The 26596-nt window shown below is 53.8% G+C and overlaps 1 long non-coding RNA gene across 2 annotated transcripts; it reads right to left on the bottom strand.

Annotated features, from left to right (window-relative positions):
* Positions 1-15800: 15800 nt before the first annotated feature.
* On the bottom strand, positions 15801-20415 carry LOC139073821 (uncharacterized). 2 transcript variants are annotated; one of them, XR_011522869.1, is made up of 2 exons: positions 19613-20415; positions 15801-16932 (listed from the first exon to the last, which is right to left on the bottom strand). It is a non-coding gene; the product is annotated as an uncharacterized lncRNA (long non-coding RNA). The 2 variants fall into 2 exon arrangements; XR_011522868.1 differs by having other exon boundaries at positions 17721-20362.
* Between the last annotated feature and the right edge of the window lie 6181 nt (positions 20416-26596).

The raw sequence follows: 26596 nt of genomic DNA, 5'->3' as shown, positions 1-26596 counted from the left end.
CTCCAGTAGCTACATCACAGGACACTCTGCCCACTTCGGGAATGGGGAAACAAGGAAAACCCAAAACCTTTAAAATTTGTCTCAAAAGTACAACTTTCTGCTCCTACAATTCCAAGCAAAGCAACAGGAAATGTATTGAATTTCCAATAGCCTCATCTAGGAAATGACTCTCTGGTCCCTGATGGGCTATGAAAACCCTACGCTCACCTCCACTTGACCTTCTTTGATTTGGGCTACTGAACTTCCATTTAGCCTCTTTTTTCATCCTGACCTTGACTGTCAGACTTGTCACTGAAGGATCTCATACTCAGGTGGCTAATAGATTTCATCTGAACGCCAACTGTAATCAATGGTGGCTGTTCAGAGTGCCGGGTAAAGAAGGATTCTGAGGGGCTGGCCCAGTGGTGTAGCGGTTAAGTTCATGTGCTCTGCTTTGGCGGCCTGGGGTTCATGGGCTCAGATCCTGGGTGTGGACCTACACACGGCTCATCAAGCCATGCTGAGGAGGCACACCACATACAAAATAGAGGAAGATTGGTGGAGATGTTAGCACAGGGCCAATCTTCCTCACCAAAAAAAAAAGGAAGCCTGAATCTAATCTCCAAGAGGAAAAGAGCACTGTGTACTATTAGCAATATCTGTCATGTATGTGGGTGTGTCTCTGTGTGTTTACACTGTGAATACTTTCCAGTGTTTTAAAATATCATTAGAGCATTTTAATGGCTATGCCATAATTTATTTTGGTTGCATTTATTTTTGTTTGTTTGTTTTTTCTCTTTGCTACTAAGGTAAACAGCACATCTTTGTCTCAACGCCTCACCCTTTGCTCAGACTCCTAGATGGGTAATTACTAGATCAAAGATAACAAAAAAAGAACAAATTGTTGAAAAGCTGAGCTCTTTGTCATGACTAGCATAATAACTTAGACTGATACTCCGAATTATTCGAATTAAGAGATCACACAGGGAGAGCAAGATTTAAAGAAATAAGCAGGTGGTTATCACGTGTTCTAATAATCCTTACTTTCCGTGATTCCAAGTCATAGAATTAAAGCCTTTAGAGCTGGAAAGGAAACAGCAGGTCAAGTCCTCCAGCCTCTTTGGATGGAGGAAAATGCAGCCCAGAGAAGCTAAGTGGCTCAACAAAGCCACACAGCCGGGCCGTGGCAGGCTGGTCCTGCTCCTGTGGTCTTGCCACCACAGCTTGCTTCCAAGCACGCCTGTTTGCACACACTCACCTTCCTGAGGTTCTGCTCCCCACCCCTCAGAATCCAAAGCACGTGCTTCTCCCTGTGCCTCTGCCTGTTCTGACGCCCAGGCGGGTGTTCTTTCCTCGCCTCTGGTGCACAGTGGATGCAATTGCCCCCAGATTTCTCTTGCTCTGCTCCTCTGCCCAGTGCCACACGGCAAAAGTGGGGAGAAGGGAATGCTGGTCACGCTGTGTCTCTGCGTCAGCCGTGGGGGCTGCTCAAGCTGTTAAGGCAGAACAACCAAACAGTTTGGCTCGCGTTTGGTTCGGATTGCTTTTGCAGACAGCACCATCTCCCCAGTGCCCACCACAGGGGCTTCTGCGGCAGGAAACTGCAGGCACTTTGCAGCAGCAATCTAACTCTGACCGAAGCTGCCCTAACAAAGATGCCCTCTCCTGCCGGAAACACTTTTCTGAGCGAGCCAGTTGTCCACTGGAGTGAAGGCAGCAAAGGGTCTGAGCGAAGCGGGGATGGACACGCAGAGTCAAGGCTGGGAGCAGAGCCTGTGCTTGGTGGGAAGGACGGGGAGGACGGGACGGCCGGAGGGGGAGACGCAGGATCCACATCCAGCTATCGTCTCCTGTGTCGTCGGGGGGACTCTTCCTGATGGAGCTCAGCGTGGAGACTGTTCTTGTGCCCCCAAATCCAGGGTGGCTATGAAAATGCCGTGGCTGCAGGGCAGGGCAGCTGCTAGAAGGAGCACACACGGAGAGAAGAGGTGCTGTGCTAGCGGCTCAGTGGAGGCAGGTCTTCCATGCCGTGCCCCAACTGCCCCATGAGGAGCCAGCCCCTGTCATCCGAGCCTCGTGCTGGTCTGTGCCGTGGGAAATCATGCAGCCAAGAGCCAAAGCTGCAAAATTACTGATGAAGACACTGGAAGTTGGCATGTTGAGCAGTTGGAGATGAAGAGTTTGAGCATCCTTACCACCTACGCTCCCATGCAGGAATGGTACTCCATTCCAGGCAAAGGGAACCCAGCACAGCTTGGACCCCAGAAAGGGACCAGCAAATGGGACGACCCCAGCTGTTTCAGGACAAACCCAGACACCGTTCCCCTGACCCCACTGGGCTGAGGTCTCACCTGGTGCCTGGTGGGCAAGGATGGGAGTTACGAGTAGAGCCGTCCTGTCTATTGTTGGTAGTTTGGGGTGCGCTGACCTTTCCCCGAAATGAACAGCCTGGCACCCCACATCCAGCCCTCTGCTGTCGCAGCATTTATTTCTGAAGCAGCTCCCTTGGGTGGCCCTGTCCCGGCTCTGTCTCTGATTAAAGATGGCAATTGTTGCCCTGTCACCTCTTTTCCTCTAGTGATTCTCATTCCTTCCGAGAAGATGCTCGCCCTCGGCAGCCCGTACCTCGGTCTGTAGCTGGAGAAGGTGCAGAAGGACCTTGCTCTCTTCAGTTACATCAACAGCTCGGCCTGCAGCCCGCGCGGTGTCTGCACAGCCATCACGCACGCTCTTGGGCAGCCAGCACGTGTGGGGGCTGGGTACCTGCACATCAGACCCCGCCCCAGGGGCCGTGCAGGCAGCCGCGCAGGGAGAGGCAGCCCCGGGAATGTGCGGCGACCTCAGGCCCCGAGCAGCCGTGGGGACGGTGAGGCTGTGATGATCCTATGCCCCCTCTCTGGGGTGGTCCCGTGGATTCAGGCTCACCGTCTGATGAAGCAGCTGGATGTAGATTAGCTGGGACAACAGAGAGCAAAGGCATAGGGGTTTTTGTTTTGAGGTTTTGTTTTTGAAATACAGAAATGGCATGAGACTCAGAACTTTTTTCTCATCCTCTTTCTCCAAAGAGAACAAACAGGAAAAGTGTCCATCGTGTGGCCGGTTCAGGCCTGAGCTCAACAGATCATTGATATTTCTTTGCATGCGGTCCTCGCAGGCTGCCCCTCCCCAGGCCGTGTCCGCAGGTCCAGGTGGCGGGGGGAGGCGGGGAGGGTGGTCAGAGAAGCTCTCCATCCCTCGGCACTGCCCTGACTGCCACTCCGTGAGCTGGGGGGCGCTTGCGGCCCTCAGACCCGGCCTCATGGTGACAGGAGATGGAGGGACAGCAGAGCAGTTGGTAGAAACTGTGAAACAGAACGCTGCATAGTTTTGCGGAGTTAGCCCGGATTTAGGCTGCCCCAGGCAGCGGGGCAGTGATCTCCTCTGAGGGCGAAACAGGCAACAGGGGCACTGTGCAGACAGCTCTGGGAAGCTCCGGGCTGCTGGAAGCTTCCTGGCAGGGTTTTGTGCTGGGATAACTTTTGCTTTGGAGCAGAGTAGGGCGGGTCTGCCTCTCAGACCACACCTGCTGGGAGTGACCAGGGTCGCCAGCCCTGTGTTCTACCTGAATCTCATGCCCGGCAATACCACGGGTCTCATTCCCGGCACAGTGATCCTTTCGGCAGCAGGGCCACCGCGCGTCACGGTGCGCCATCCGGGGCGGCTCTGAGGCCCTCCCTGGCTGTCTCTTCCCTGTATCCCTGAGCCGCAGGGAGGCTGTAATTAGGATCCCCAACCTGAAGCCGCCTCACAGAGCCGAGCCAGTCAACAAGTGTTAATTAAGCGCCTGTGGGATCCCTCCTGGTGATGGGGCCTCAGGCACGGGGGGAGTTTACCATCTGGAGTCACAATTCCAGCTCCGAGACCCATTGCCAGAGCCATAGGGAGGTCTCGCTTCGCTGCTGTGGCCCTCGCTCCGGGCAGAGGTGCTCGGCCCAGCGCGTCAGGTCAGGGGGGCGAGTCTTGTCCTCAGAGGCATTAGCACCCCAGGGCTGCAGAGGCTGTGCCGGCCCGGGACAGGCTGCAATGAGGCAGATCTCCAAAATCGGGGAGCCCGCAGGGACCTCTGAGCACCCTTGAGGGCAGCTGTTGCCAAAGGTGCACTTCCAGGAGGGGGGTGCCCGGGAGGTGGGCACCCAGAGCAGAGCAGGGGCTGGAGCTGGGCGGGGCCGTGAGCTGGCATTCATTGTCCCTCGGTGGCCTCCTGCAGCAGCACCTTTGCTGGTCGGGATGGTCAGGGGCGGACTGGCCCCAGGATGTTTTAAAGGGACACGTCCCGACACTGCTTTCCCTCTCGGCCTGCACCTGCTGGGGGCAGACTACCCTCCTTTTCTCCCTGGCAGGGGGCACCCACACAGCCCACCAAGCAAGGGCCAGATTCCTTTATTAGAGAGAGGGTCTCAGAGAGCATGGCATGGACAGTCCCTGTCGCAAGGTTGATGCCACCAGCCTGGTCCCCAGAGTTAGACTATGCTGGAATCCAGGACCTTGTCCCCAAGCATGCAGTAGTGCCAGTTAGAGACCCAGAGGTCTGGGTTTCTGCCAGCAAGGAAGACGAACACCTCAGGTCAGGCTGTGCTTGATCTTGGCTTTTTAATCAGAATTGCTTTTCACTAAAATAAAAGAGATGCTGAGTAAACAGTAATCTCCCACAGTCACTTATCGAGAGTGAGCACAAGCTAAGATTTTGGGAATGTCCCTCCTAGGCCCAGGCTGGTGCTGCCTTGCTCTCTTATCAGTGTTTTTCTCGGCTTAGCTCAGACCTGGAGGCGAGAAAAATGATCACGAGCTTTTGAATCAGATGAAGCCTGAGTTCTGGCCTGGGCTCCGTCCCACTTTTTCAGAGGGGATTAAGTGAAATGATATGTATGAAGCTCCTAGCACATGATGGGAGCTTGTGTTAATCAGAAGCATTTGGTTGTAAGTGACCAAAATCCCAAACTCAACTAGGGAAAGTGAAAATTCTTTGGCTCCAATAATGTCAGGCATGGCTGGATCCTGGTGCTCAAGCAATATGGCCAGGACCAGGTGTCTCTCTCTCTCTGATCTCCTCTGTGCTAGCTTCTTTCCCGTGGTGGACCCTCGCAGCTACAGGCCTTCACCTCACTAGCTTTAAGACCATCTATTCTTCCCCAAAACCAACTGCTCTTTCCCAACAGGTCTCTGGGGAGACCTGCCCCAGTCATGGAACACGCCTGACCTAGGGGCCCGAATGGGGGCTGGCGGTTGGTGAGGGCATAGCAGACACTTTCTGGACCCACAAGCTCTTGGCCCACCTCTGAGACCAGGCGCAGCTGTGGGCAGATCCCACTGCCCTCCTCTGTCCTGCCTCAGGGCTTTTCCCAAAGCTAAGGGCAGGGCGACTGGGGGAGTTGCCAACCCCAGGGGCCATCCTCTGCCAGTTGGGGATGAGAGTCTGTGCCTGCAGAGGGACAACCTGTAGCACATGCCCTGGGAGGGGATGGGGACTGCAGAGGGAGGCCGGGAGGCCTGGAGGCCTGGGGCACAGGTGTCCCAGGCCCTCACTTGTTAGTCCCTGTCTCGGTGTCCCCGGCTATCTTGGGATGAGTGGCCCCGTCTCATCTTCCTCTGGCCTCCGCAGTTCCAGACCAGACCACGCTGGCCCTGCAGGCGGCAGCTTGGACGGCGGGGGCATCCACCACCTTTGCTGCCAGGTCTCTCTTCCCAGGAATCATGAGAGTGAACACAGCCAGAAACTCCAGTCCACAAACACCGAAAATGAACGGGAGCCCCAGGTGGCCTGTCCCCATGGTGGGGTGTCAATCACCAGGTGATTGGGTTACTATAGCCGTTTGGAGCGGTCAGCGGAGATGTGACCGGGCTGGATTGAATAGGGGAGGGGACAGTGGGAGGTGGCCGGGACACAGAAACGGCTCTACCTCCTGAACTCCTCCTGCTCCCTCCCTTCTCGGTGCTGGGCGCTGATTCCTGCTTAGTCCTGTTAAGTGAAGGGCTCCTTGAGATGAAATCGTTTTTCTCTTTGCATTAGTTTCCTGTGGCTGCTGTAACGAATTAGCATAAACTTGGTGGCTTAAAACAACACGGCTCGATCCTCCCACGGTTCTGGAGGCGGGGAGGCCGAGATCAAGGTGTCGGCAGCACCACGCTGCCTCTGGAGGCTCGAGGAGGATCCTTCCTGCCTCTTCCAGCTTCTGGGGGCTCCGGACATCCCTTGGCTTATGGCTGCATCCCCCCAGCCTCTGCCTCTGTGGTCATGTGGCCTCTCCTCTCCGTGGCCGTTTCAACTCTCCCTCTGCATTGCCCTTGTAAGGACACTTGCAATGGCGTTTAGGGTCCATCCAGATGACCCAGGACAATCTCCTCATCTCAAGACCCTTAATTTAATGACGTCTGCAAAGACTCTTTTTCTTTGTTCTCTTTTTATTATGAGTTCTATTGAGGTCATGCTGGTTTAGAACATTATGACTCTTTTTCTGGATAAGCTCACATCACAGGCTCTGGGGGTGAGGATGTGGACGCATCTTGGGGTGGGGGCATCTTTCAACCTGCCACCCCGCTCCGGGCCCACTTCCCGGAACTGTTTGTAACTTCAAGGCTAAATTTCCAATCCATCTCTGTCCCCCATCTTCTTCGGGAATCTTGTTTTTAACCTTTCTGAAACTTTCAAATATAAGTTTAAATGTGACGGAATGTAAAGCCCGGGTAGAGGGCACGGCCCCTCCCAGTGTAGACACGATGCAAAGCGGGGCTGATCCAGGCTCACCAAGCATCTATGGAGCACCTACGATGTGCCAGGCTCACTCACTCCTCACAATGACCCTGTGGGGAAAGAATCGTGCCCCCGTTTTACCAACTCAGAAACTGAGGCCTGAGACCGTAAGGCGGTCACAGGGCCAGTAAACGGCAGAGCGAGGACTGGGGTCAGAGTCCCTCAGCTTCCAGTGCAGGCTCTTGTTCTGGATCTGCTGGCTTGTCTGAGGTCACTCACTGTGCTGGACTCAGTTCGAAGCATTGCTCAGTCTCCTCCAGTCCAGACTGGACCTTCTGTCCAGCACCCGGCCACGTCCCTTCCTTCTCAAACTCCCTCCCATTGTTCCCCAGCATCAGGCTGGACTCTTCTCTGCCACACGAGGTCCCTGAGCAGCAGACACCTTCCTGTGTGGCACAGACACCCCCTGTCCTGAAGTCCTCTGCCGGCATGGGGCTCCTGTGCCCGGCTGGCTCAGCAGGAGGTAGGTTCACAGCCCTTGCCCGTGCCCCACTCGCTGCCTCGCAGACCTGGTGTGAAGGGTCCTCTCAGAGCCCCCAGCTCCCCAAGACCCTGTCCCCATGTCACACGCAACAGCACAGTGCTAACCCTGCCCTTCCCCTCTCGAATCCAGGCGTCACCTTCTAGGGCTGCCCGCGCCCACCGGATCACCCTCCGTCCCCAGAACGTGGGAGCGTCGCATTCTCCATCCTCTTCAAGGATCGTTAGCCCAGAGCAAGCTATGCGTCAGTTTTCTTTTATTCCTTCTGGTTCCGGCCCCACACAGGGACTCCAGGCGGCCGTAGGGAGGGCGAGTTCGTTCTCCGAGGCCCTCGCTGCTCTCCTTGCCCTTCCCTTCTGGCTGCCTCATGATTCTCGCAATGTGACGAGCTCCATGCAGTCCCAGGGCTGGAAAACAAGGCCAGCCTTGTGCTCCCGGGGGAGGGAGGGGTGGGCACGGAGGGGGCAGCCGAGCCACCACGCTCGCTCTCCTGGTCACTGGGCCCTACACTGAGCCTTTGAGATGTTTCTCTTATTCTTGTCATGTCCTTTTTCCAGAAGTCACGGGTGACATACTTTTTCTCCAGGATATTTTATGCTGTTAGCAGACCTATCGAATGGATAGGTTCCCCAGATCATTTTAAATTCTCCCCCTGGTACTTGTGCTGGAGACGATGGGCCCTAGACCCGCCTTTCGGAAATGTGGCCGAGCCTGGTCCCCAGCCTGGATGGTGCCAGCTTTCCGAGAAGTCTGAGGTCTGGCCCTGCTCCGAGCCTCCTCTTGGAGAGCGGGGGCTGACACAATCGCGCTCTGTGCCCTTCAGAATGGCGGCCCGCGGCCAGTCCAATCCCAGACTCCGCTCTGCGCAGGCAGCCTTGGCCCTGGGTTTCAGAACCCACGTGCCAAGTGAACTTTTTGTCCGATCCGTCACATGCTCCCTCTGTGCAGATTCCGTGGTGGTTCCAAGGAGCCCGTGGCAGGGCCCCCGCTCTTCCAGACCACCTCTATAAATAGCCAGCTTCAGGAATTAGCTAGGAATATGGGCTGTTTTCACAGGTTTGCGTCCTCGTTTTTCCAGTAACCTAGCTGAGTGCTTCTGGGCTGGGACCACAGCCAGGGTGGGGGCAACCCCACGTCTGCCACAGGCAGAGCACCTGGAAGGGCTGGGGGAGCTCTTGCCCTGCCATTTAGGAGGCGACCGTTTGGGGCCAGGGCTGCCAGCCTGCTTGGCTCATGGTTCCTGGACTATCTGGCACTGTGGCCGGCACGTGACTGTGGTTATTAGGGACAAGGTGTGGTACCCAAGTCCAAAGGCATCTTCCCCTGGGCCTGTCCCTGGCCGACACATCTGCTAAGCATCAAAATGAGACAGAGGACACCGTGGGACAGGAACCAAGAATGGGCTGTTGCAGGCATCCCTTGGGGGAAAACCCTTTCTCTCAAGTCTGAATTCTGCTCTTAGGTAAACCGTGTGCGTTCCTCCGAATCAACCAGTTACCAGGCAGCTGCAGGAGCAGGAGGAAAGCCGTGACTGACGGGTTTCGTTTCCTCGTCAGTGTGGGAAGGATGTCCCCAGGAGCCCCCTGGATTCAATTCAACAGGCTTAATGGAGCCCCGGTGCTCCAGAGAGGAACGTGCTGCTGGCGAGTAGGTACCCCGAGTGGGACCTTGGGGGCCTGTGGTGGGGAGTCTAGGGTGGAGAGGGGTCACGGAGGTCACGGCAGGGCTGGGCCTGCTCAGAGGAGAAGGATGTCTGATCTCTTGTGAGCGGAGAGCGAGCCGCCCGGAGAAGAAGCCTCGAGGGAAGTGAGACCGTGGCCTGCTGATGAGGATGGGAGGTTGCGACCAGCTCCAGAGAAGCGTGTGAGGGCCACACGAAGGATGATGAGGCCTCACCTTGGAGCCTGAGGCCAGGACTTGGTGAGAAAGGCCAGCCCGCCCCCATGTATCCCCCTCCCCCGGACCCCGGGCCCTGGATTTCTCTTACTCTCCTCTCTGCCCTAGCTCTCATCTCCCAGCTCTTTATCCCTGCCTCAATCATTCATTCATTCATTCACGAAACATCTATTGAGTGTCTCCTATGATGCAAGGCTGCTGAAGCTCTCCCACTCTCTTTCAGACTGAACACAGACCCCAATTTGCCCTCTCCCGGAGGTGTGGACCCTGGCTTCCCTCCCCTAGTGTGGACCCTGGCTTCCTCCCCCAGTGTGGACCTTGGCTTCCCTCCCAGGCACCACTCACCTTTGCCCTTTTGATGTTCCACTTATAGCTGTTCTGGGGAGACACCCTCTTGGTCTGGTCCAGTCCCGCAGGAGCACCCTGAACACAGACCCCAAGAAGTGCAGGCCCGGCAGACGGGACCCCAGTGTGGGCAGCACATATGAAACCACCAACAGGACAGTTGCCTTCCCCATCCGTCCCACGGGGGCCAGAGGAAATAATGGATTTGGGGTGATTTGGGTCCTTTAACAGAGGAGCAAGCAGCGTGAATGGGGAAGAAGAAATAAATTCAGACACAGACGGCTGGAGGCAGCGTTAGCCAAATTTTCACCCTACAGAAAGGTGAGGGGTGAGAAGGCCTTCCTCCCTTGTTGGTGACTGTCCCCATTTCTCCAGTGACAGACTGCATGGCCTCAGCCGGGCTCTCAGGAGGAGCTCCCTCTCTTGGCCTGAGGCCCTGCAGGGGGCGGATTTGCGACCACTGTCGATTGAGTGTTGAAATCATGCAAACCAGGGCCGGCTCCCCAGGCTTCACCCCTTTGCCTTTGCACCCCAGCATCCACGAGGAGATTTGCGAATTCCAGCGCATTAGCTGCCGAAGCAGGTAGACAGTGGCTTACAGCGTCTCCTTGGAGTCCAACAGACCAGCTGTGTGACTTCAGTGGAGTTTCTGAATTGAGGCCTTAGCCCCTCACCTGATGAATGATGACAGAGCTAACCACCTCACGGCTGCTGAGGGACTAAATGGGATAAAACGTGGAAATTGCTCAGCACACGCTGGGCATGTACAGTATCCAACAGGTGACCTTTGAGTCTTAGTGTAATCGCTCTCGCGGGGGCATGACAATCGAGCACCCACATGAGAGGTGGGGCGGGGCAGAGGCCGCCAGCCCAGAGGACACCTCGGGGGTCCCTAACATCACAGGTGACCTGCAGAGGGTGACAGAGAGCAGGTGTGCGTCAACGCCCCAGGGGCACCCGTACCCTGGCCAGGCCGGATGTGGGGTGTTGCCCGCTTCTCTGGATGACATTCCTGACATCTTCAGCACATCCCCGAGGAAGGGGCCCCTTGACACACGGGCAGCCCTCACCTCTGGTCACCTCTCCCGCCTTTGACTAATGGCTGACCTGACATCCTTCAGCGAGTGACCTTGTTGCAGCTGGTAATTCAAATATCTTTCAGTGTCAGAAATAATAAGCGCCACACGAGATGAACAAGCAGAGCTGGGGTTGAGCGCAGATTAATGGGGTTTTAATATCCCTAATTTAATCACTCCTTTCTGTCGCACTGTGGGCAACATGATGTAGCAGCTAATTATTTTTTTTAACCGTGATGGGGATCTTTCCTAATCAATTTTATATTTAACATGAATGAAGGGAGGGCAGTGATTAACGAGAGAATAAATCTCACCAAACAGACACGAGCCCACGGTCGGTTCCAAAGACGGCGGGATGATTTCTTTTCTTCTCATGTAGCAAATTCTTCAGGGAGGGGATGGGGCACAATTTTAAGTTTCCTTCATTCTGGAAAGTGGAAATATGTTAAAGTTTTAAAGAATGTATTGGTTGGAAAGTAAAAGCGTGCCCGTGTCCATAAACTGAAACGACGTACAGCCAGGCGCCAGTGAGGACATTTCGGTCAACATACGAGGGTGGTCCCAGAAGATTAGTGCCATGTGGCCTAGGTGTGTAGTCGGCTATAGCTTCTAGGCTTGTGTGAGTACACTCTGTGATGTTCGCACAACGATGAAATTGCCTAATGCCGCATTTCTCAGAAAGTGTCCCCATCGTTAAGTGGCACATAAGTGAAGTGACACTTCGTAGCTGCCCCCATAGGGAGTGTAACACAGGGTGGTGAAAGACACCGACGTTCCCGTGGGGAAGACACGTATGCTCCAACGCGGATGCTGCCCTTCACCGAGCGACCCTGGCCTCAGTTTCCTCGTCTTTTAAATGGGTGTATTATGTCCCTTCCTGAAACATTGTGAGGGCTCAGTGGTGAAGGCACGCAGTACAGTGGATGTGCCCAAATGTACCTTTAATTCCCACAACCCTGGGGGGAGTGTCTTAGGCTGGGGTCCCCAGGAGCAGGTGCTGAGAAGAGGACCCACGTACAAAGGGTTTGTTCAGAGAAGTTCCTGGGAAAGCAGAGTGGTGGAGCGGGCAACGAGACCGGGAGGGGAGGAGGCCACACAAGGGGACAGTATCGGGCCAAGCCCAAGTTTTGGAGATAACGGTTGTGCCCAAGAGTGGTCCCAACTCGGGGCTCAGGAGCTGAGAATGTGTAGCTCCTGCTTCACGAGGTGAGGGAGACAGAAATTCCCAGGCTCCTCTGATCCTCCTGCCAACCGACCCCAAGCAGTGGGAGGATGGTTCTCCCAGAGAGAGATGGGGAGCTGTCTATCGAGGGTGCACAAGATGGTGCAGGGACTCAGGGTGACACGGCGGAGGTGCACAGCCACGGCCTGTGAGGTTGGGCTCCAGGTCGCACGGGGTTTGTGAAGAGCACAGACCCCTGACCAGGGAAGGAGACGGCTGGGTCAGACGTGAACTTGCACTGGAGTAGCCGAGGGTCCCTGGAGGCCTGCGCCCTGAGCCACACGCCCATGGGGAAGCCGAGGGGCAATCGAGGGGCCCCCAGGCCAAAGGGGCCCTCACAAAGCATTTCTCACAACAGGCAGAGTTGGATGTTTGCCAGAGCTTTCACTGATGGATTGATCTGTTCATTCTTTATTTAGCGAACGCCCATGCTGGTCGGTGGCTGTGCTGGGCACAAGGTACGACAGTGCACAGGGATGGCAGCCCCCTGCTCTCCGGGAGCTCACACAGAGGAGGAGACGGCAACGATAACCACAGCTACACTCGGGCAGCGCGTCTTCGAGGGGGAGGGGGGAAGAAGAGCAGTGTCGAAGTGGGCGCCTGGAGGAGCTAACCAAGGAGGACAGAGCGAAGACCCAGAGGAGATGAGGGGTTGCTGCAGGATGTTTCGGAGAAGAGCATTCAAGGCAGTGGGAACAGCAAGTGCAGAGGCTCAGAGGCGGGAACCTGCCTGGCCCCGGGAGACAGGAGGAGCCGAGGTGGTTGCAGTGAGGGCGTGGAGGTGAGGGCTTGGTGAGTGGGCAGGTCCAGGCGAGGCCTTGGGCCACGGTGAGGACAGAGGCTCCCCTCCGAGTGGGCAGCCGACGGAGGGTGAGTGACGCGGGCTGATTTCGGTGTTGAAGCTCCGGCTGCCGTGTTGGAGAACAGTACGTGTGGGGCAGGGGCGAGGCAAGGAGACCTGCAGGAGGCTTCTGAGGGAATCCCGCTGGGAGATGACGGTGGCCACACAAGGGTGTTGGAGGCGGGAAGGGCTGGACTCTGGGCGGGGCTGCAGGGGCCTTGGGCAGATTGGACGTGGGCGTGAGGGACGGAGCGGCGTCAGGGAGAAGCCCAGGTCTTTCGGCCGGAGCAGGTGGGGGCTGGAGTTGCTGTTGGTGGAGATGGGACAGCCTCAGGCGGAGTGGGTTGGAGTGTGGGCGTGGAATGGTGGCTTGGCAGGGGCCGGGACGTGTTAAGTCTACCGCAGCCATCAGCCATCCGAGCGAAAACGTCAAGGACGCAGTTGGAGACGTGAGGCTGGAATTCAGGGCGAGGGAACAGGTTGGAGATAGACAGTTTGGGAGTTGTTCTGGTGGGTTTAATTCTGTGAAAAGGGGGGCTGCAGTGTTGGAGTTGGGCCTGCCTTGGGCCTTGGGCCTGTCCTTCCCGTCTATGAAGCTGGAGCATGTCACGGGGGCACTCTGAGCTTGCTTTCTCAACAGGAGGGAAAGACGCCAGAGCAGGGTGAGGAGGGAAGAGGACCCGTGTTGGAGAGATGAAAAATAAACCACGGGGCTGTCATCACCCGGGGGAGGGCGGTCAGAGCCCGTAGGCCACACGCCCTCTGCAGGTAGCAACAATGAACATTTGCACGTGCTTAACGATTTTTTAAAAATATAATTCTCTCATATACATTTAGCTTTCTAAACTCAATATCATCTCACTTTTCTCTTTCCCAACCTTCCAGATGGGAACTGAGTGACACGGCCAGCGGCTGAGCCTGGCGTGTCCCCACCCCTCCCTCCTTCCTCTTGCCAGAACGCAGGACTGCGCAGAGGGCAGAGCCCCAAATTCTCGGCTCCTCTGCGCTTGGAGCTGATGGCGTGTTTCCCATTCGACCTTAGAAGTTTTCTGTAAACATCATCTTGTGTTTAATTTCCTTTGTTCGGGGAGGTCAACTGAAGGTCTCAAAATAATTCTATTAAAACTCGCGTCTCCCCAGTGAGTCGTTGAGGCCAAGTTACAAAACTTTGCAAGGGAGAAGTGGCCATTTGTCTGGAAAACCCTCGCTTCACCGCAAGGAAACCCAGAGGAAGAAAGTATACTGCAGAGAAACAGCGCTGTGATCCAGTGGGTTCCTCCTGTTATTTCCTTGTTTGTGTCCTTTTTGCCCAAAGACAGTCCACATGAAAGCGGGGGCCCTGGTCCCCGCCTGTCCCCCTGGAAATGAGCTCTTCCCCTCTCACCCCCGGCCTGGCGCAGTGGGTTAGCACCCAGGTGCCCCGAGAGCCCTCTCTCTCCGCCAAGATGGGGGCTCTGGTGCCTTCGGGGGGCAGGGCAGTGGCTCTGTTGGTTCCTTCCACGCGCTTGGGGATCTCCAAACGCAGAGGAGATTTGTCCCTGAGACTTTTCTCCTTTGGTTTTTAAGCCATTTCTGTTTCAAGTAAATTGAATCCATGTGTGTTTGGATTAATTGCTTAACTCCTAAAAATGTTGTTTTGTAAGAGCAATTTGAGGTCCAGAAAGCTTTTAAGTTGTTTTCCACGTGGCCCCAACAAGGGGATCTGAGCGAGCCCTCTTGGGCCAGCGCAGTGCTTAGAGCTGGGTCGGGCGCACGAGGACTCAGCAGCCTGGGGTGGTGTGCTCTTCACCCCAGACAAGGCGGGCTCACAAGCCCCACCCTGAAATGCAGGGAGCTTCCTGGGTCCCGCCGGGCTCCAGCTTCGGGGAACATGGATGCCCGCCGTGGTCTCGTGTGTAATTTGAGGTTTCCTCCTCCCCGGGTCTGTTTCCAGAACTCGGCTGCTTCTCTGGCGGTTTGAATCGCAGTGGAAGAGATTTCAGGGCCTTGAACGAGTGAACTTCTCACCCCAGGAGGTGCCGCTGCGGGAAGTCATGCCTTCTGCTCTAGAAATGGTTCTGATGTTCAAGGCCTCTAGACCGACGGGACGGCCCTCTATCGTGGTGGGAGAGGAACTTGTCTTCTTGAGTGGCCAGATTCCATCAGGAGGTCAGGGGGTTAATGCACAGCCTAGAGCCTTTCTCGCTCTAACATCCCTGGGCCTCAGTTTCCTCATCTGTTAAACGGGAATAACCCGTGATCCCAGGACTGTTCTGAGAGCCAGTGTAAGAACCCTGATTCCTGGTGCTGCCAGACCTCAAGCAAGCAGGTGTCTGCACCCTCCCAGTGTGCCTTACTCAAGCAGATCCCCGCATCCAGGCACCATCTGCAGCCCCTCCTTCTGTCTGACCTCCTCGTTCATTCCATTCATCCATCATTCATCCAGCCCCACCTTGCCTCCAACACCTTCTCTGATGACTTCACTGGGACAGCCTTCCATTCTCCAGCTACTACTGTAACCTGCAAGATTGGCACCTAGGTATTTTCTATCAGCTTCATGCATGCACTGCTGTCTTTCCAGCGGAACCGGCCACCCATTCTCTTTAACACCCTCCCCTCACCACTCGAGAAAGGGCCAGGACAGCAGCATTTGCTCACTCAGTCCCCCTTGATTGATAAGCTGCCTGAGGGTAGATCACTGTGGGGTGTGACGGTGACATTGGCTTGCCCTAGGGTTCTGCATTATGGCCCCCAGAAGGTAAATGTTTGTGAATAATTTCTCCTAATGACTTGCACAAGTTCGCAGGCTTCACTGTTCATCATTATCTCAATTTGCTCCTCAGCAATTTGACCAGGACTTTGCTTTGAGAAAAAGGAGATTTCCTGCAGGAGCTAACAGGCATAAAGCAAGAGCATCTCCCTCTGCTTCTGTGCAACTGTATGTGAATAGTGTGACCACAAGGCTGTCTGCGTTGATGTCTGACATGCAGTTCTGACATAGACTACCTGCGCTCAGCCTGACTTCACAGGTCGAGGGCTCAGCCTTACAAGACTGCCCTCACTTCAGTCACCAGCTGCAGGCCTCAGGGGTCCCCATGCCACCCAGGCTTCTGACCAACCTGCTACAAATTTGAGATTTATCCCCCTCAGGTTCAATAATTCATTAGAACAACGTGCAGAACTCGGGAAAGTGGTACACTTATGATCACGATTTTATTATGAAGGATAGAAATCAGAACCAGCCATAAGGGAAGACACATAGGATGAGGTCTGGGAGGGTCCCAAATGCAAAGCTTCTCTGTCCTCAGGAGGCATGGCACGTCAGTGTGACTGCCAGCCAGGAAGCTCACCCAAGCTTCGGACGTCTAGAGTTTCTGCTGGAGTCTCACGATGCAGGCACCTGTGAGCGCAGTCTCCCTGTAAACACACGGCTGCTCTTTCTGGCATGCCAGCCCTCACCGTGGCCCAGCTCGCCAGCGTAGACTACCAGGACCCCCGTGAGTAACAAGGGCTCTCCTATCACTCAGGAAATTCCAAGGATTTAGAGGTGGCCTCGTGGGAAGGAAGCCCAGCCAAAATCTTTATTATATAATGATGCGCCTGTATATGCTGATGACATGCTCTTATTGCCCTGTCATTACACGTCCTGACTCTTGCAAAGAGATGTCCCTGACCCAGCTGACTGAGGCAGTGTCCCAAGAACCATGCGGACACGATGATGGAAACCTTGCAGTGAGGCCACCTCAGTGGCCAAGCGCTGCATTCTGAAAGAAGTTAGAGCTCAAGTTCACGTGGCCATAACAAAAGGTTCTATTCCTGGTTCCTCCTGTTGTGTCATCCTCTGCTGCAGAATTCAGAGGCTCTGGAACAAGACAGCTTGAACTTCATTCCGTGTCAGTAGACTAATGAGTCTTGTTTCAAGCCGGACCTCTCTCCATGATGAGATGGATTTTCAGATCGGTTCAGCATCCACTGTGCACCGGGCAGTGGATACCCGCTGAGGGCAGACCTGCAGCCTCCTCCTCATGTGGAGGTGAGGCCGGGGCCACAGACCCCGAATGATGATTTCAGTTTATTCTGGTAAGAGCTGTGCACCGACGCCCTGGAAACACAGGGCAGGGACCCCTGATCAGACCAGGAGGGTTGGGTCACTGCAGTGGATCCTAAAACGTAAGTGGGCTTGGCTGGATGCAGGTGGGCTGAGGCGACAGCAGGAATAAAGGCAGAGGGGAATGAAACAGCATACATAGGCCATTTCAAAATATGGTAGCTTCAAGTCGGGGTCAAGGCACATCAGAAGACAAGTCAAGGCCAGCTTGGATTGTCCTGTAAGATGAGATGGAGCCATCAATGGATGCACGGATAAACAAACTGTGGTATACACACACAACGCAATATTACTCAGCCTTAGAAAGGAATGAATCCTGACACACGCTACAACGTGGATGCGTCTCCGAAACATTCTGCTCAGTGAAAGAAGCCAGACGCAAAAAGCCGTACAGCATGATTCCATTTGTAGGAAATGTCCAGAATCGGCAAATCCATGGAAACAGAAAGCAGATTGGTGATTGCCTGGGGCTGGCAGGGAGGGAGGAATGGGAAGTAACTGCTAACGGGCAGAGGGTTTCCATTTGGGGTGATGAAAATGTTCTGGAACTAGTGGTAATGGTGGCACAAAATTGTGTACTTAATGCCACTGAATTACACACTTTATGTTCATTTTATGTTATGTGCATTCATCTTGATTAAAAGAAGAAGGTGGGGTGGAGCTCTGGAAGGGTTTTCAGAAGAAGAGGGATGGCCACAGGTGACTTTTAGAAAGCTTGGTGACAAGCCATGGGGGCAGGGGAGCAGAGGGGAGCGTTAGGATGCTGATCTAAGAGTCCAGAGGAGAAAGGGCGGGGTCTGGAGCCAGGAGAGGGTTTCAGGGAAACCCTGAGAATCAGCAGGCCTTCAAGGGGCATGTCTTGGTGATGGATTAAGGAATGAAATGTTTCCTCTGACGGGCTGATGGGACCAGAGTACAGTTCCCCAAATGGCACATGCGTCGGAACAGGCCTGGTGAAGTGCTTTGCCCGAATGGCTTCACCTTTTGCTCCACGTCAAGCCCTTACCGTGGATCCCCGGGGGGCCACCCCCCGACTGTTACCAGCCAACAGCCCGGCTCCGCTCTGGCCTGGCGCGCCTGTGTCTGCAGGATCTTGGAACCAGAGACCTTCACACCCGTCCTGAGAGTGCTGGCTTGTCTTAATAACTACGACCCCAAGGACAGTTCTGGCAGAGGTGAGATCTTAGCGTCTAACATGGACACACATGGAACTTCTGTGTCTCCCGTAACTTTGCCTCCAGAATCAGGGCCAGAATCATTTCCGACTCGGTCAAGCAGCAGTGGCATAACCACAATCTCCTTCCTTGCCTCCCTCTGAAAAATGCCGGCTGCCGTACAGTCTGAAACCTTTGTGTGGCTCCGGCCCGTCTGAAAGCTTACGACCTTTCTGAAGAGTACTTTGTGCTGTTCTGTGTGCCAGGAATTTCAAAACGGCATTTAGCCCAAAGCAAGAAAATGCTGGCCTCATCTTTGTAAAATTATGTTTTAAAGGGGGGAGGGGCAGTGTTTAATTATGCACCGGGGACGCTAATCAATTTGAATATCAAGTCTGATAAGAATGTAATTAGGAAGGGACTACCCAAAATCTGCTAAGGTATTTCTAAAGTCAACTAAACCATGATTTGCCCAGTTTTTGCTGTGTATTCAGCTCTCCTTTGGGTCCTTGCAAAGAGGCCAGACTCTGGGAGGTATACAGCCGTAGACTCTTTCATGGAAACTTGTCGTGTGTCTTCCGGTCCAGGGGGCTGGCATCCGCCTTCACCCTCACACCTGCTCCGAGCTGGCCACCTGACCCAGGCCTGGCCAATCAGTGAGCTACATCCTCCGATTTATTCCCAGGTGGGTGATATTCCAATGGGAGTCAGTCCTGGGGCCTCCGCTGGAACAAAGAGCAAGCCCTCTCTCACGGGCTGGTAGGATGGAAGCCTGGAGATGTTGTTTCTGCTCCTACTTACGTTGGGTCTACCTGGAAATAAAGCTGGCACAGAGGAGAGCAGAGTCGAAAGAGAGCAATTCCTGAAGACGTGGTTTGCACATTAGGGTCCAGCCATGTGGAACATTCCGGACTTTTCAGTTATGTGAGCCAAAACATCCCCCTTCTTTTTTTACTTCAGCCAATTAAACTGGTCTTCCATCCTTTATCATCGAGAGTCCCCTCCAGCATCTGCATCAGGTGACCATCTTATTCTACCGAAACCACACAGGGATTAATGGCCACGCATGGGTTGCCTGTCCCATCCTCGGATCCCTCTGCCTGGGGTCAGAAGGCTCTCCCCACTTTGGCCTCCCTCTGCTCCCTGATTCTTTGTAGGGAAAAGCACCAAAAATGTTGAGTAAACCTCTGTCCACCGAGCATTGAAAAACTTGCCTCAAACTCCTTCAGCATGTGGTGGGACCCCACCTCCTTCCAGAACTTCCCCAGGGACAAGGGGGTGGGGAGGATGGAGGAGCTTCTCTCTCCCTGTTGGTCCTGCCTTTGCTGAATGGATGCAGATCATTTCAGTGTTCCCCACATTGTCTCCATGCCGTCCCCATGACCCAGAAACACGGTCATTTCCTGCAAACGTTATCCACGGGCGTTGGTGTGCGCGAGCGACTGTGGGGAATGCTAGGGCTGGTGGTGGGGGGAGGGTCGCATCGCAGCACCAGCCGGCAGTCAACCCAAATTCCACTTTACAGAGCCCACTCCCAATCCTGCTGGGGCCTCCCTGCCCACAGGGATCCCCTCCCACTCTCAACAGCCCCCCACCTGGTGGCTCAGGCACCTGTGTCCCCCTTTGCTTGTGACCCAACACAAGTCCTATCAACGCTTCTCAGGCTGATGCTCCCCCCAACCTCCGTTGTCTCCACGCTTTGCCCTACCACCGGGGCCCCTTCCCCACTCTTACGACTACGAACCTCTGCTTCAGCAGGACAGGGCACCGGCAGTGCCCACTGACGCCTGTCTTTTTCTTCGGCGTCCCTCGGCGAGGGTAGGGGGCAAGCGAGATTTATTTTCCCATTGATGGGATGGGACAGACCTACCGACAGTAGATCTCCCTGGGAGGCAGGGCCAGCCACAGTCACTCTGAGTTTTCAGTGACCATTTGGTTTCTCTCTGCAGCCCCTGAAATACTTGCAGCCTGTGATGAGGTCCCCGCTCGGCCATCTCTGCTCCAGGTTTAGCTGACATCATCTCTTCACCATCCCTCCTGTTTCCAGATCTTTTGGGCCCTCTCCCCTGAATGCGCTCATGTTTGCTGGTGTCCTTGAACTGGGGCGTCCAGAACTGAATGCTGAGTTCCCGCTGCAATCTGGCTCCACAGCCCTATCGATGCAGTCCAGGCGGGATTGGCTTCTCTTCCCGTCAGAGTCCCCACTGGGTCCCTTAAGTTAGCCATCTCTATACATCATCGGCAGCTTCCCACAGGATCATCCCTCTGTCACATCAGGCTTCCTCGGCTCGTAATGATGCGATAAGAAACGTGAATGATTGCTGGCAATGTTTGACCCACTGGTTTTGGCACAGCATGGCATCTTGTTTAATTAATTTTGAATCTTGACTCCATCATCATTTATTTTAAGCATCCGTCCCAGGTTTATGCCATTTGTAAATTTGATAAGCACATCCCTGCTTCATTCTAAAGCGCTGTAGAAGTGCTGACTGGCACCAGGACACAGCAGAGCCCTGTGACCCCCGACTACAGCTCTCCTTGCAGGGTGACTCACAGTGTGCAGTGGCCAACAAGCTATGAATGTCCCTATTGTTCTGTCATCTAGTCCTTGTCTGACCATCTAATTTACAAATGTTTATGCGAATCAGTGTATTGCCTGAGACAAGCTTTGAACCCATCAATCTGATAACTCATTGAAAATGGAAATAAGATGCGTGTGCTGTGTTTAGTCTTAGAGAGTTTCCAGTTTTGTGTTGCCTCCCCTGGTGCGTTCACCAACCAGCTCTTTAACAGTCTTATCCTTTTCTCAAGATTTACATCGCCTTTACTGGCCTGTTATTTCTAGAATTTTCTTTTATTCCTTTCCTTTTGAAACTCAGGTCAGGAGTGGTTCATGGCCAGTTTTTCAACGCCTCCTTTGCCCTCCATAATTTCTTGAAATTACCAGAGGCTCTGAGATGATGGCTGCTGGCTGCTGAAACACCCTGGGATGCAATTCATCAGGATCCGGGGGAAGAACTCACTTACAGCAGCTCAGGTGGCTATTTTTCTCTCTTCACTCACATCTGGTTGCAATCCCTTCTTTGCATTTAATTCAACAGACAGTTCCCCAGCTCCTGCGTGTGCCTGGTCTCATGCTTTATTTTAAGCTTTCCAATTTGAAGAGCGTTCACTTTCCTGGGACAGGCAGAGACGAGGTGAGGATTGAGCTCTTCTGTCTCCTCTCTCTTCTTGAGGGGGGACCTTGGGGGTCCTTCGTCACCTTGATCTGAAGTTTGCCTTAAAGGGTGTGTGTGTGTGTTGTGTATTTGTGTGTGGTGTGTTTGTATTTTGAAGGTTCCAGTTTGTTCCCGGCTCTCTGGTGCAGGGCATCAAATTCACACCTTCTTCTCTTCCCTCCAGCTCTTTGGGTTAATTTTTTTTTTTTAAACACACTTTATTGAGGTATGTTTGGCATACAAAAAGCTGTACATATTTAATGTATGCAACTCAGTGAGCTTGGAGATAAGTATTCACCCATGAAACCGTCACCGCAGTCTATGCTATGAATATATCCATCACGTCCAAATTATTATTATTATTATTATAAGACTGAACTTGAGATCTGCCCTCTTAGCGAACGTTCGGGTGCGCCGTCAGTATTGTTAACTACGGGCACTATGCTGCACCGTCTGTCTCCAGCACTTACTCATCTTGCAGAAGGGAGTCTTCGTTCCCTTTGACTAACGCCTCCCCGTTTCTCTCTCCCCGAAGCCCCTGGAAACCCCCGTTCTGCTTTCCGCTCTGTGAGTTTGAACATTTTCGACTCCTCACATAAGTGGTGTCATGCAGGATTAGTCTTTCTGCATCTGGCTTGTTGCATTTAGCATAGTGTCCTCCAGATTCATCCATGTTGTTGCAAATGGCAGGATCTCCCTCTTTTTTAAGGCTAAATAATATTCCACTGTATGTATATACCACATTTTCTTTATCCATCTGCCTGGGCTCCTCTTTTAAAGATAGGAGCTCCTGGAGGCGCCTTGTACAGCCCCATCCATTTCTTTAACTGCCGTCTCTCTCCCGAAGGGGTGTTTGTAGTTCCGAGGCCAGAATTTCATTAATAAAACATTCCATGAGTCACGCATCCTGGGAAGGCCTCAGACCGTGGGCTCTGTCTCGCTGTGGAATCTGTTTTCCTTCAGTTGGAAGGACGGGTGGTCCTCATCAATTCCTTTTCTTGTCATTTTGAAGTCAAGAGGTTTCTGTTTTTTCTCCAGGCTTCTGACACTTCTTTGCTGCCAACTCGCTCTTACTACGTAGGCAAGTCATGGAACAATCCATAAATCCCATTTATGAAAAACTCCACTAAATTTGTGCCTGTGTGTGTCAGTAAATACATAGAAAAATATGGAAGGACTCACACAAAAGATGTTAGCAGAGGTGGCCTTTGGTTAGGGGTGGAGGTGGGGTCTGGAAGATAGGGCGAGGGGCTGTTCACTTTTACCATATCTATTTTTGTAATTAAACTTTTAATTTTGACATAATTGTAGATTCATACACAGTTGTAAGAAATAACACAGAGAGATCCTGTGTATGCTGTAGCCAGGTTTCCCTAACCGTGACAGCTTGCAAAACTATAGTACAATGTCACAAGGAGGGTGTTGACCTCGATACAGTCAACACAGAACAGCTCCGACAGCCCTAGGACCCCTTCTGTTACCTTATTCTAGCCACTCCCACTTCCCTCCAGCCCGACCCTCTCCTTAACACAGCAACCACTACTCTCTTCTCCATTTCTATAATTTTGTCATTTCGCGAATGTTAGATAAATGGAGTCATACAGTATTCATCACGTTTTGAAATTTTCCTGTATTTTATGCTTTGACCTCTTGGGGATTTGTGGACCAAGTGGGCACTGCCTCTCCCAGGATTAGCTAATTCCTAGATAGTGGGCTGCCTTTGCTATGCAAACCAACCAATCCTGAGTCCATAACCCCAGGAGCCTCCTTTTATCAGATTCCTGAAGTCTGGGATGCTAGCTGCCCACCGTAAATTACCCCGGAGCCATGTACCAGATGACCAGGGGCCACGCCAAGCCCAGAGGCCACCAAAATGATTCAAACTAGCCAATCCTAGGACTGCTTACCAGGCCTGCCTTGCACTCCCCCTGAGACCACACTAAGGCTCCTGCCATGCCCCCTCCCCCATGCCCCCCTCCCTGAGCCTCCTGACCTTGTGGCCCTGGGGGTGCACCATGCCTCCTATTTCCAGGAATCTATGAGGATAAACTTCTTCCTTCATGACATTACTTCTGTGTCTGTATGTCTTATCATACCTGATGAAAACAAATCCTGGGGAAATTTAAAACAGGAACCATTTGGGATTAGCTTGTTTCACCCAGTGTAATTCCCTGCAGATTCACGCGAGTTGCTGTGTGTGCATCAATCGTGCGTTCCTTTTTACTGCTGAGTGTATCCCATGGTATGGGTGTACCACATTTTGTTTAACCATTCCCTCATTGAAATACACCTGAGTTGTTTCCAGGTCTTCGCTGTTATGAATAATGCTGCAATAACCATCGTGTACAGGTGTGTGTGTGAACATAAGTCTTCATTTCTCTGGGACAAATACCCAGGAGTGCAATCGCCGGGATGTACGGTAGCTGCATATTTAGTTGTTAAAAGAAACGACCAACTGCTTCCCAGAGCATTTGTACCGGTGCCCATTCCCACCAGCCACGCGTGAGCGAGCTCGCTGCTCCGCACCCTTCCTTCCCTGGGTGTTGTGACTATTCTGGCTTGGCCATTCTTACAGGGGTGTGGGGATAGCGGATTACGGCTTTACTTGGCATTTCCTTGACGGCTTGCGATGTTGAGCATCTTTCCGTGGGCTTATTTGCCATCGGCAGACCCCCTTCAGTGAAACATTTGCCTCTTTTCTAACTGGATTGTCGGGGTTCTTTACAGGTGACTTTTGAGAGTTCTTTGTGTATTCCAATTACTAGTCCTGTGTTTGACCTGGAGTTTGCAAACATTTTCTCCCAGTCTGTGGCTGGTCTTTCCATCCTCTTAGAGTTTTTCATGGAACGAAAGGTTTTAATTTTGATGACATCCAAGTTCCTTCTAGTTCCTGCTACGGATTGTGCTCTTGGTATCAAGTCTAAGAACTCTTTATCACTGAAGTTTTCTTCTGTTATTTTCCTAAAAATGTTATAGTTTTACATTTTACATCTAAGTCATGACTCCTTTTGAGTTCCTTTTTGTATAAAGTGGAATACTTATGTAGAGGGTCATTTTTCTGGCTGCGGATGTCCAGTTGCTCCAGTGACCTTTGTATTCTGTGGAATAATATATATACACATATATGTATGTGTGTCTGTATATATTTGTGGCATTGCTTTTTAAAAAATAAAAATACAGCCAACCCTGATGACCTAGTGGTTAAAGTTTCACACTTTCCACTTTGGCGGCCTGGGTCTGGTTCCCGGGCGCAGAACCATGCCACTCATCTGTCAGTGGCTGTGTTGTGGCAGTGGCTCATGCAGAGAGGAACCACTACAACCATGTCTTCAGCGTGGAGGGGCCGGGCTGAGACGGGAGGGCAGAGAGGTGGAGAAGGGAGTCGGCAGGGCCAGGCCTGCGGCTGGAGGACATGGCTTTCAGTCGCTGACGGATTCTGGCAGACGGTCTGTGGGATGGGCAGCGCCAATCTGCCTCCACGTGGGAGACGCTGAAAGTGGCGAGTGACCCTCCTCGGTTGCCCCGTGAGGTGGTATCTGTTTCCTGTGACGGCCGAACAAACTACCACACACTGCGTGGCTGGAAAGCATGGAAATCTGTCCTCTCGTGGTTCTGGAGGCCAGAAGTCGGAAATCAGGGCGTTGGACGCGCTCCATCTGGAGGCTTGAGGGCAGGAAGCTTCGTTGCTCTTCCAGCTCCTGGTGGCCCCTGGCGTCCCTGGGCTCGTGGCTGCATCACTCCAATGCCACCCTCTGACTTCACATTGCCTTCCTCTCTGTGACTCAGAGCCTCACCTCTCCCTCCGCTTTTCTCTGCTAAGGACACCTGTCATTGGATTTAGGGCCCACTTGGATGATCCAGAATGATCTCAACTCAAATCTTTTACCTCGATTACACCTGCAAAGACCGTTTTTGCAGATCAGGTCAGGTTCACAGGTTCTGAGTGGATGTATCTTTCGGGGGCCTCATTCAACTCACTGTGGGTGGTGACTCACCCACACCTTGCTGGCCAGTGTCCAGTCAGGGGCTGACTGCGGGGGCCTGGGAGCTGGGCAAGCCTGTGAGGTCGGTGTCTCCACGTCCCACCACAACCCACCAGCACGAGAGTCAGGAGGCAAGGCCTGGCCGTGTGAGGTGGGGATTTCTGCAGGCGAGAGGGATGGGCCGGCTGACGCTCCCGGTGCTGGGGGGCAGCTCCCTCTGAGGAACCGGGATGGAGAAACAGGAGCCTCCCTCCTCGGGTCCAGGGGATGCTCAGCCGGGCTTGGGCAGCCCCAGGGGAGACTGAGGACATGCCAGCTCCCCTGGAGGGCTATGAGCTGGGCCCGGAGCAGGCTGCCTTTGGGCGGAGGGCATTTCTCTGGAATCAAGATATTTTTAACCAAGACTTAAGTCCTGAGTGGCCACCAAGCAGGACTCTGTCTCCTCACCACCTGTAATTGCTTCTGACCTTATAAGTCCCTTCATCTCCGTGGGGTCACGTTTATCTCGTTCCCGTTAGCTGGCTGGAGGCTGGGTTGTCATCCACCATTCCCACCTAGTTATCAAATCTCTATTTCGGAGTAGACACAATAAAATACAGTCCGATCTACAAAAAGCCCCTGCGCGGGGGGAGAGAAGGGGACGAAGCGTCATTCAGAGGCAGCTTGGCGTGTGCGGAAACACAGCCGTGTGTGGACGCTGCTGGGGGCGGCCGGGGCCGCTACACGCTGGCGCTCTTGCTCTTCGCAGATGAGGAAACTGAGACCCGAGAGGCAAAGCCACGGAGGGACAGGACTGGGATTCCAAACACGAGCCGTCTGACCCCAAAGCCTTGCCCTTCCTGGAGCCACATGCAGCTCATGAGTGTGGGAGGTTTGCTGGAGGTGACGCCTGTGCAAAGTTAAAGGTGGGGAGCAGAATGCGGCAGGGAGGGCCCCCCACTGGGGTGCCCTCTGACAAAGCCTGGGGCCACCAACAGGGAGCTTCAGAGCCAAGATTGCCTTAGAAGGGCTGTGTGAGTGGCGCTCCTCCCCGCGGCCTCTGTGACAGACGTGTGCCCAGAGGTCTGTGTGGGAGGACACTGCGTGAGTGTCCCAGGGCTGCCTGGGAAATTAGCACAAGCCGGAGGCCTTAACACAACAGGAACCCACGCTCCTGACGGGGGGCCAACGGGAATCGGGGCCAAGAGAGCAAAGGCGAGAGGGCTGGGGGTGTAGAAGTACGGGGGCGCTGTTGACACCTGCCTGGCCTCGCAGAGCAGGCCCCTGCCACGCGGGTGGCCATCAGGCTGGCCACGTCTGACAGGCGAATGGCAGTGCCCAGGTAAGGAGGTGTTGTGGGCAGGAGGGGGAAACTGTTAGCCTGTTTGTCCTTCCCTCTAAGCAGGAAGGCAGGCGAGGAAATGTCAGGGTGGAGACCGTCTTCCGGGACGTGGGACAGGGCAGCCTGTCCTGGCCTCTCTCTTCCCTCTGGCCTCCTTGGGGGCTGGGGCAGTTCCAGAGCCTGGCAGGCAACCCCTTTCCCTCTTG

This window comes from Equus przewalskii, chromosome 10 (genome assembly GCF_037783145.1).
Source record: "Equus przewalskii isolate Varuska chromosome 10, EquPr2, whole genome shotgun sequence".
NCBI classification, from domain to species: domain Eukaryota; kingdom Metazoa; phylum Chordata; class Mammalia; order Perissodactyla; family Equidae; genus Equus; species Equus przewalskii.
Note: the sequence above shows the minus strand (reverse complement) of the source record. Positions and strands in the feature narration are given on the sequence as shown.